The following is an 8222-nucleotide window of genomic DNA, read 5'->3' on the forward strand; positions in this document are numbered from 1 at the left end:
CTAAGGAAGTTAGCGCTATAAGAAAGCAACTGCCGCAAGTTTTGGAAGAGGTTGAAAAACTTTTGATGATTTTTCTCTCCCCACCGTCCACCACAAAGGTAAGAAATCCTATTCATAATCCTTTTTTTTAAATGTTTACACGTTCATGCTTCCGTAATCTTTCGTACGGAAGATTACGTGAACGTACAATTAGCCTGGGTTAGCTTCATGTTTACGTTCATGGTAAACATTCAGGGTGTCGGAACGGATTAAAACGATTTTACATTACTTTTAATGGGAAAAACGATTTCGGTGATTGAACAAATCGGTTTTCGAACAGGGTTCTGAAACGGATTATGGTCGAGAACCCAGGTTCTACTGTATTTATCTATCTATCTATCTATTACAATTTTTAAACAGGATTTAAAAAAAAAAAAAAAAAAGACTGATATCGATTTGCCCATTTCGGCTCTAATCTGAATGGTCACTGGTAGCAGTTCACATAATAGTCTGTCTTGCCGCGAGTAAAAAGGTGCCGGCAAAGGTTTAATATGGTTCAATGAGGGGAATTGTAATCATTAATAATGAAACCCCATTGGCTGAGGTTGACAGGTATGTGACTTTCATTTATTAAATAATATATTGAACTATCATTTGATGCACAGTTGTCCAACCACTACCAATTCTGTGGCAATACATTTTCCTTTTTAACAAGATGAATTGTTTTATTAAGGTATGTAAGTTTCCCCGTTAAGATATGAAATGCACTCAATTTTCGAATGTATTTTATGACAGCTCCAAACTCAAAGCATCAAGATTTCTCCACCAGACAAGGAACCTTCCCATTCTGACAAATGTTCCCTTGTTACAGGAGAAACGTTCTTTGTCCTTTCAGAAAGTTTGTTACTTCTTCCAATGACGAGCATTATAGAATATATTTCTACAGAAATCCAAATGTTACTGTAGTCCCAGCTTCACTTTCCAAGGGGCTTCTTTGAGCATCCATAAATTTCAGTTCCAAACAAACGTAGTTTGTTGTTGAACAGCAATTTAAAGTATGTGCTCTGTATTTGATGTGGCTCGGCGGGCATAAAGGCAACATTCTTCTCCAGCTGTTTAAAATGTGCATGAGTGGCATTGTCAAGAAGTCCAGTGAACTCTGCAATTGTGCTGCAATCTTCTACAAAAACAAGAAAGGAGCTCCTCAAATCATAGCCAGGTGATTCATGTGAATCTCATCCATGATCACAGTCTCATGTGGGAACTGATATATTTGGTCATCCACCTCGTTTCAATTGACTCTCTCACGCATCCATAAACATTCCTGCTTCTGGAATTAGCATAAAAAGACAAGCAAAGCCCAGCAAGCATCTGTTTATAGACGGCCAGTCAAGACGGCTTTTGTGCTCCATCAATGCACAAATTGTTGTTGGGGATCACAATCAACATTTTTTCATCTTGCACAGCGGACAATCTGAGAGCCTTTCTGGGGCAGAAGAACCCAATCGCCTCTTTTGTCTATCCCTTTTCTGGCCAAAGGCCGACGTGAGCGGACAGGAAGCAGCAAATGCTAATGTTTGCTGAAACTCATCAAACACATCGAACATCAACATTTGTCTTCAGTCAACGTATTCCATCTCATTTATGTTTGACTTGAGATACATTAGTTTTCCTGACCAGTTCGCGACTCTTTCCAGCAGCGACCAAAGTGGACTTTAGCTGAGCCGTGACGCTAACAAGGGCGAACGCTATCAAACAAAATGGATGGAGGAGGCCAACGATCTTTGGAGTGTGAAAAGTCTCATCCAAGCTTGATGAGCGATTCAAGTGACCACAATAGAGACTTGTGCGGCACTCAAGTGTAAACCGCCGCGGCGCCAGCGTCTCATTTGTCACCGTTGCCGCTGGCGTCTAGCGTAGGCCGTTTAAAGCTCCCGCTTGGCCTGATTTTTCTTCAACATGGGCGTCCAAATCAAACATCACGCCACAAACGCCAAACCTGAAATGAAAAATGAGCCCAAGAACTTGGAGATCACTCCAAATGGAATGTGTAGCCTCAGTTAGATTAGGCTTCTCAGATATTAAAATACTTTAGCTGAGGTTAGCTAGGTTGCTATGACCTTCCATGCTTGGCATATTCCTATCTAAAAGCACTCTTGCACACATTATCCAATTACAACCAGTTAAGACCATTAGGTTACACATTGGCACAAGGGTGAGGTTTAGTCGTCCACCTCCCCCCTGCTTGACATTATAAGACTAGGAACTATCTTAGACAAGACAGACTTCTTCTGCATCATCCTGAAAAAGGCTCCACAGCAGTGAATTCTTTTTGGCATTCTGTAAATAGATACATGTATTCCAAATTTTCCTATCAGGCACAGAACACGTTTGTTGCAAAATATTACACGTGCTGGGGGACTCGAGAAATTTCGTCTCAAGGTTTACCATTTTGGCTTGTCTCCTCTAGAGAGGTGACAACAATGAAGGAACACAACACTTTTGATTTGGCAAATCTGTTAACACAACATGTGAGGCAGCTCTGAAACAATCAGCGATTGTAGTGAACAGTAATTGCATGCCTCTCATTTCTGCTTGGAGAAATTGGAACTTACCCTGTCGCTTGGGCCCTTGTGACTGTTTTATCAGAGTTGGATGGTTTGACCTCCAATAGCTGCGTGGAATAAGTTTACCCGCCACCCTTACAGTGTGCATTCCTCATTTGCTCCTCTTCCTTTAGGTAGGTAATTAGGACTTATCACTTGTTTTTTTTGCCATTTGTGTTGCGGTAAGTATAATTTTGTTCAGCAAGCTCCCCGTTAGCGTTGGAGCTGCTCAGGACTTTCTCATTTTGTTTCTCCCAGTTGGCGCTCAGTGGCTGCACACAGTGTGCTGTTTGGCCGGCTCGCCTGGTGTTTCCCTTGGTTTATTACCAGCTGCTTTGCATCTGTAGCCATACCCTTTGCCACTTTTCTTTGTTGGTCCATGGTTGGTCTGGTTACTAACGGCATTTTTTTTTATGGCCAGCCTCGTTTTTTTCGGCCAAGGCTATGGCAGCCTTTCATTGACAAGTACCGGTTAACCCCCTAGCTCTCCATGTGTTATTTTTGCCAGTAAGACCGTTTTTTGCTGCTCACCCTTTGATGTACCATTACTGCATCCACCTGTGACACCTTCTATCCCTAGGCATTCTGCACACAAACTACCCAAACTTGGCTTAGAAAAGTGACCTTTTTGACCAATTAACACATAAACCAATATGATTGCTAGTATTCAGGTGTTCCTCGCATGACGTCAAAGAAAGGACAGGTTATCTTCAAAATGCATTATCTCAGAAAATAATTGGAATATAATGATGACATATATAGATTTTATGCAAAAAAACGGGTACTATTTCCTCATGTTGGCATATTTTAGAATTTGGGAATACCTTTAAACGAGAATCTTCAGTCTCTGGGTTCTTACTTCGTATATACAGTAGCAAGCATTTAAGATAAAAAAAAACTTTCAATTTGTGTAAAAACCCGGGACCTCAGAGTGTTTGGAAGTGTGGGTAGGCGGGTCCACAGTATGCGCGGCAGGAAGGGCCTGGGCCCCCCCGGCAGCCCCCGACAGCCCCCGTCCCAACCCTTTGTTCGGCGATGATGTACGAGACAGCGTCTCCCTTGGAGGAGCCCATGAAGACGACAGCCGAGCGACTCTTGGCCACCATAATGGAGATGGATGGGACGGCCCCTGCTCTCTGGACTTTGTTGGGCTCGTGGCTGGCGGGCGAGGCACTGCGGGGCCCGTCGAAGGACCCTCGTAAGGTCGGCCTCCACCCGCCGGATGCTGACGGCTGAGTGACACACCGAAAGGCGTTATTTTGTGGGGACGGCCGTGGTGGATGACAGGCCCAAAACATCTTGGCTTCCTGTCCCGCATTCCTCAGATGACTTAGAATGTGAGCGGCAGGAACCGAGCCTCTTCCAGGTGGACCCAAAACACCTGGCTTCTTTGTTTTACACAACACGTGCTCAGTTTTTATATCCATCCATTAACATCTGCATATTGGGGGTGTGGTTGCAGGGGAAGCTCATTATCAAGTCACATTTATTTGTATATCCCTTCATCCCAAGATGTCCTATAAGACTGCACAGGATTAGAATTACACTATCGCCGGATCCAACATGTGGGCATGGAAAAACTAAAAACCTCAGCATGAGAAGAGGCCTCACAAGTGGTAAGCCCCCTACCAGGGTGACAAGGGTGCAATAGATTTAGCATTGGGTAACAGTACACAAAACATAGTAAACATCAATAAAAGAGAACAATAGGTAATATGTTGAAATTTGTCCGGATAGAGCATGACAGTAACGACACCTCAAGTCTGTAAAAAAGTCCATAACAGCATCGACGCAGCTTCCCATCTCTGACGGCTGGTTGAGGCAGGCGTTGACATGCTTCAGTTCCAGATGCTGGTCCGCTGACTCATCTCAAATTGTCCTCCCTCGTATCACCACTAGGCAGGCAGTCGGAAAAAGACAGTACAATACAAAATATGTGGTGGGCATCAATCATAAGCTATTGAATAAAAGTGGGTCTTACGATTAGATTTAAAAACTTCCACTGAGGTTGCAGATCTTATCTCTGGAAGCAGAGTATTCCACAGCACAGGGGCCCGGATGGAGAACTCTCTCGAGCCCGCAGATTTCTTCTTGACTCTCGGAGTCACAAGTAGACCAGCATTTTCCGAGCTGAGGCTCCATGCAGGAATATAGGGGGGAACCAAATTTGAGAGATAAGAGGGCGCAAGTCCATGCAAACATTTTTTTTGTTGGTAATAGAACCTTAGTGTCACATCTTAAGCGGACTGGGAGCCAGTGTAAGTTGGCCAATACAGGAGTAATATGCTCAAACTTTTTTGTCTTAGTCAAAAGTCTCCCTGCCGCATTCTGAACCAGCTGCAAACGTTTGATACTACACATCGGGAGACCAGAAAGCAATACATTACAGTAATCAAGCCGAGAAGTAGTAACGCATGAATTATAACCTCTGCATCTGATTGAGACAGCATCACTCGAAATCTTAACAATATTATAGGTGGAAGAATTCTACTCTAGTAATATTTTTCACATGTAACTGTAACGAATGATTTGGGTCAAATATAACACCTAGATTTTTGACTGAGTCACTATGGGCAAAAGTATATTTGTCTAGGTTCAGGGCAGTGTTTGAGAACAAATCACGACAATGAGCTGGATCAACAATCAACGTTTCAGTTTTTTCTGAGTTAAGGCGCAAAAAAGTTAAGTGACATCAAACTTTGTATCGCAGTAAGGCAGGCCTCCAAATCCCTAGAACTTAACTGACCAGTTGTCTCAAGTGGCAGATGCAGTTGAGTGTCATCAGTATAGCAATGGAAACTAATATTATACTTGCGGATAATATCACCAATCGGAAACATATAAATCCTAAAAAGAAGGGGGGCAAGTGCAGAGCCCTGTGGATTGCCATGAGGGACATCAGAAAGTTTAGAGGTCAGATTGCTGTAGTTAACACATTTTGTCCAGTCTGACAGGTAGGACCTAAACCACGAGAGTACGGTTCCTGAGATACCGATGCTTTTTCCAGAGGAACAAGTAACATGTTTTGGTCCACAGTATCAAAAGCAGCACTGAGATCCAGCAGCAATACTTAGTTACTTTAGCCAGGGCTGTCTCAATAGAGTGATTTGCTCTCAATTCTGACTGGACTGTTTCAAAGAGATTACATTCCGACATAAAGTCATTCAGCTGCTGTGCAACGACCTTTTCGAGTAATTCTGCAAAAAGTGGTGAATTTGACACTGGCCTGTAATTACCGAGGCTTTCCGGGTCAAGGTTTGGTCGCCTCAGCGTGGGTTCAATGAAAGCAGACTTGAAGGCTACCAGAACAATACCCGAGGATAGCGATATATTTAAGGTGTTCTTGAAGAGACAGTGTGTAGTATTTGACCGCTGGATTTCGCTACATGTGTTGGCAACCGAAGATTAAAGCTACAAGCAGAAAGAAGAATGCAAGCTCTGGCGACTCAAAATTACCAAATTGCAATGTTTTTCTCATCATTTTTTCCTCAGCCTTTGCAAAAAAGGGGGAAGGAGCAAAGACAAAGAAAATAAAAAATGAAATGGAAAAAAATAGTAAGAAAAAAGAAAAAAGGAGAAAAAAGAAAGTAAGAAATAATGAAAAGGCTAAAACTAAAAATGAGAAAAAAAAAGAAAAAAGGATAAAAAGGAAAGAAAAGAAAGGAAATAAGGCCAAAAATTAAAGGAAAAACATGAAAGCAAAAAGGGGGGAAATGAAAACAAGAGTAATAAAAAAGAACACAATTTAAAGGAAGAAAATCAAAAAAAGAAAGAAGAAAAAAAATGAAGAAAAAGTAAAAACAAAGGTAAATGAAGAAAAAAATGGTAAAAGAAAACCAAAAGGAGATAAAGGAAGAAAAAATAACAAAAGATAAAGAAAGGGGAAAAAAAGAAAAGCTTTAATAATTAAAAAAGTTTTGGGTACCAGTCGCAGCAAGATGGTGAACAATGGTGTCAGCTCCCTCTAGGTGGGCTTCATATTAGGTCATTATGTCAAAACCAGTGTCGCCACCTCGTAGCTCGCCTTTGTAGCATTTTCATTTGACTCACAGTGTTCGTTTTTTTGGTTTCTCGCCACCGAAAGGCGTGGAAAGGAAGCAAAATCAGTGTTACAACTTTTGCTGTATATTTGATTTCCATAATTGGATTCAACAACAGCATTTAGTCATTCAGACAGTCAGGTAGGTTGGAAACCTACGATGGTTGGTTGGATCCCTTAACCACACGTAGGGGCACCATTTCCTGTTGTTCGTTTTGGGTAAATATCGACTGGTGGCGCCCATTGCTCTCCAGGCCAACATATGGTTCCACCCGCTCGAACCGGGGACCTTCCGCGTATTATAAATCACTTTACTTTCATTTCATATGTATTTTAGAGCAACATTTATTATCCAAACTCTCCATAAGGTTTTAACAGAACAACTACAATACCCATAAGTCACCGCACCGTGGAATTGCCTGTCACGGCTAGCATGGTCGCCGAGGCGACCGGTCTGCCCCGCCCCCTGGGCACCAGCTGAAGCAGATCTGCTAATTGCGTGTGTGCTACTTAAGGGTGGGTTGTGGGTTTTGCGGTTGCTGGGTCATTGTATTTTCTGATACACATTGTCCGTTCTGTTATGCCTTGTCCTGTTTAGTTGAATCGGAAGAAACCTGTGTTTCCACGTTTTTTGTTATAGCCTGTTTGTTCTGTCTTGTCCCCGAGTTTTGGACAACTTTTATTTTGGTAAATAAAAGTTTCGATCGTCACGCAATTGAGTTCTCCCTTCCTGCCTCCGTTCTGGTCCGGTCACCCCTTCCAACTCGTGACATTGCCCTCATGTGACTGTGTCTTAACATTTGCAAACCGCAAAACTCAACTAAAACAGCAATCACAAAGACAGTGATATGGAGTAAAATGAAGGAGGACTTTGTAGTGGCGTTTTGCTTCGCTTGACGCACTCTAGCCTATAAAGTTCTCTTGACTCGAGCTCCAATGCACATTAACGAAAGCACTCCAGTTTTAAATTCCCCCGATGCACAGTTGTTTCGGATTTCAGTGAAAAAAAAAAAAATTCAAAACTTCCACTTGTCCTGGAAACAGCAGCCCTCACAGTCAACTTTCCTTTTTTTATGGTGGCCAAAGAGCGACTGCCACCATGTGGTTTCCTTTGTAGAAATTGATTTCATACCACGGTCAACATTACTGGCGGGCTACATATTGTTAATTTTATGACAGAGTTCACGTACCAGTAAAAATGTAATCACCAATCCTACACTAATGAAAATATTTCCTCTGTTCATTGTAGAATAATCACTGAAGAGCAACTCCGTGAGGTCGAATATTGCTTCTGCGGACTTCATTCGTCTCCTGCCGGCTGCAGCTCACAACATGAGGACATGGCTACTAAATGACGGATCATCTCCCCAAAACGGCACTAACAAATAAATAGAGCAATTCATCAACTCACTTTTTCATCCTTCACTTTTTTTTCCAGCGTCACACTTTTCATCAAACAAAATGTACAAGCTCCTGCCAAAGAAATTCATTTCTAAAGGAACTTTAACTGAGGAGAGTGCTTGACATGACAGCCATTTTAAAAAAGACAAATTTGGTTTCCTTAGGCCGCAATTATAAACATTATTTTATGAAAAAAA

The sequence above is a fragment of the Urocampus carinirostris genome, chromosome 19 (genome assembly GCF_059441175.1).
Source record: "Urocampus carinirostris isolate Australia breed hairy pipefish chromosome 19, RoL_Ucar_1.0, whole genome shotgun sequence".
In the NCBI taxonomy this organism is placed as follows: domain Eukaryota; kingdom Metazoa; phylum Chordata; class Actinopteri; order Syngnathiformes; family Syngnathidae; genus Urocampus; species Urocampus carinirostris.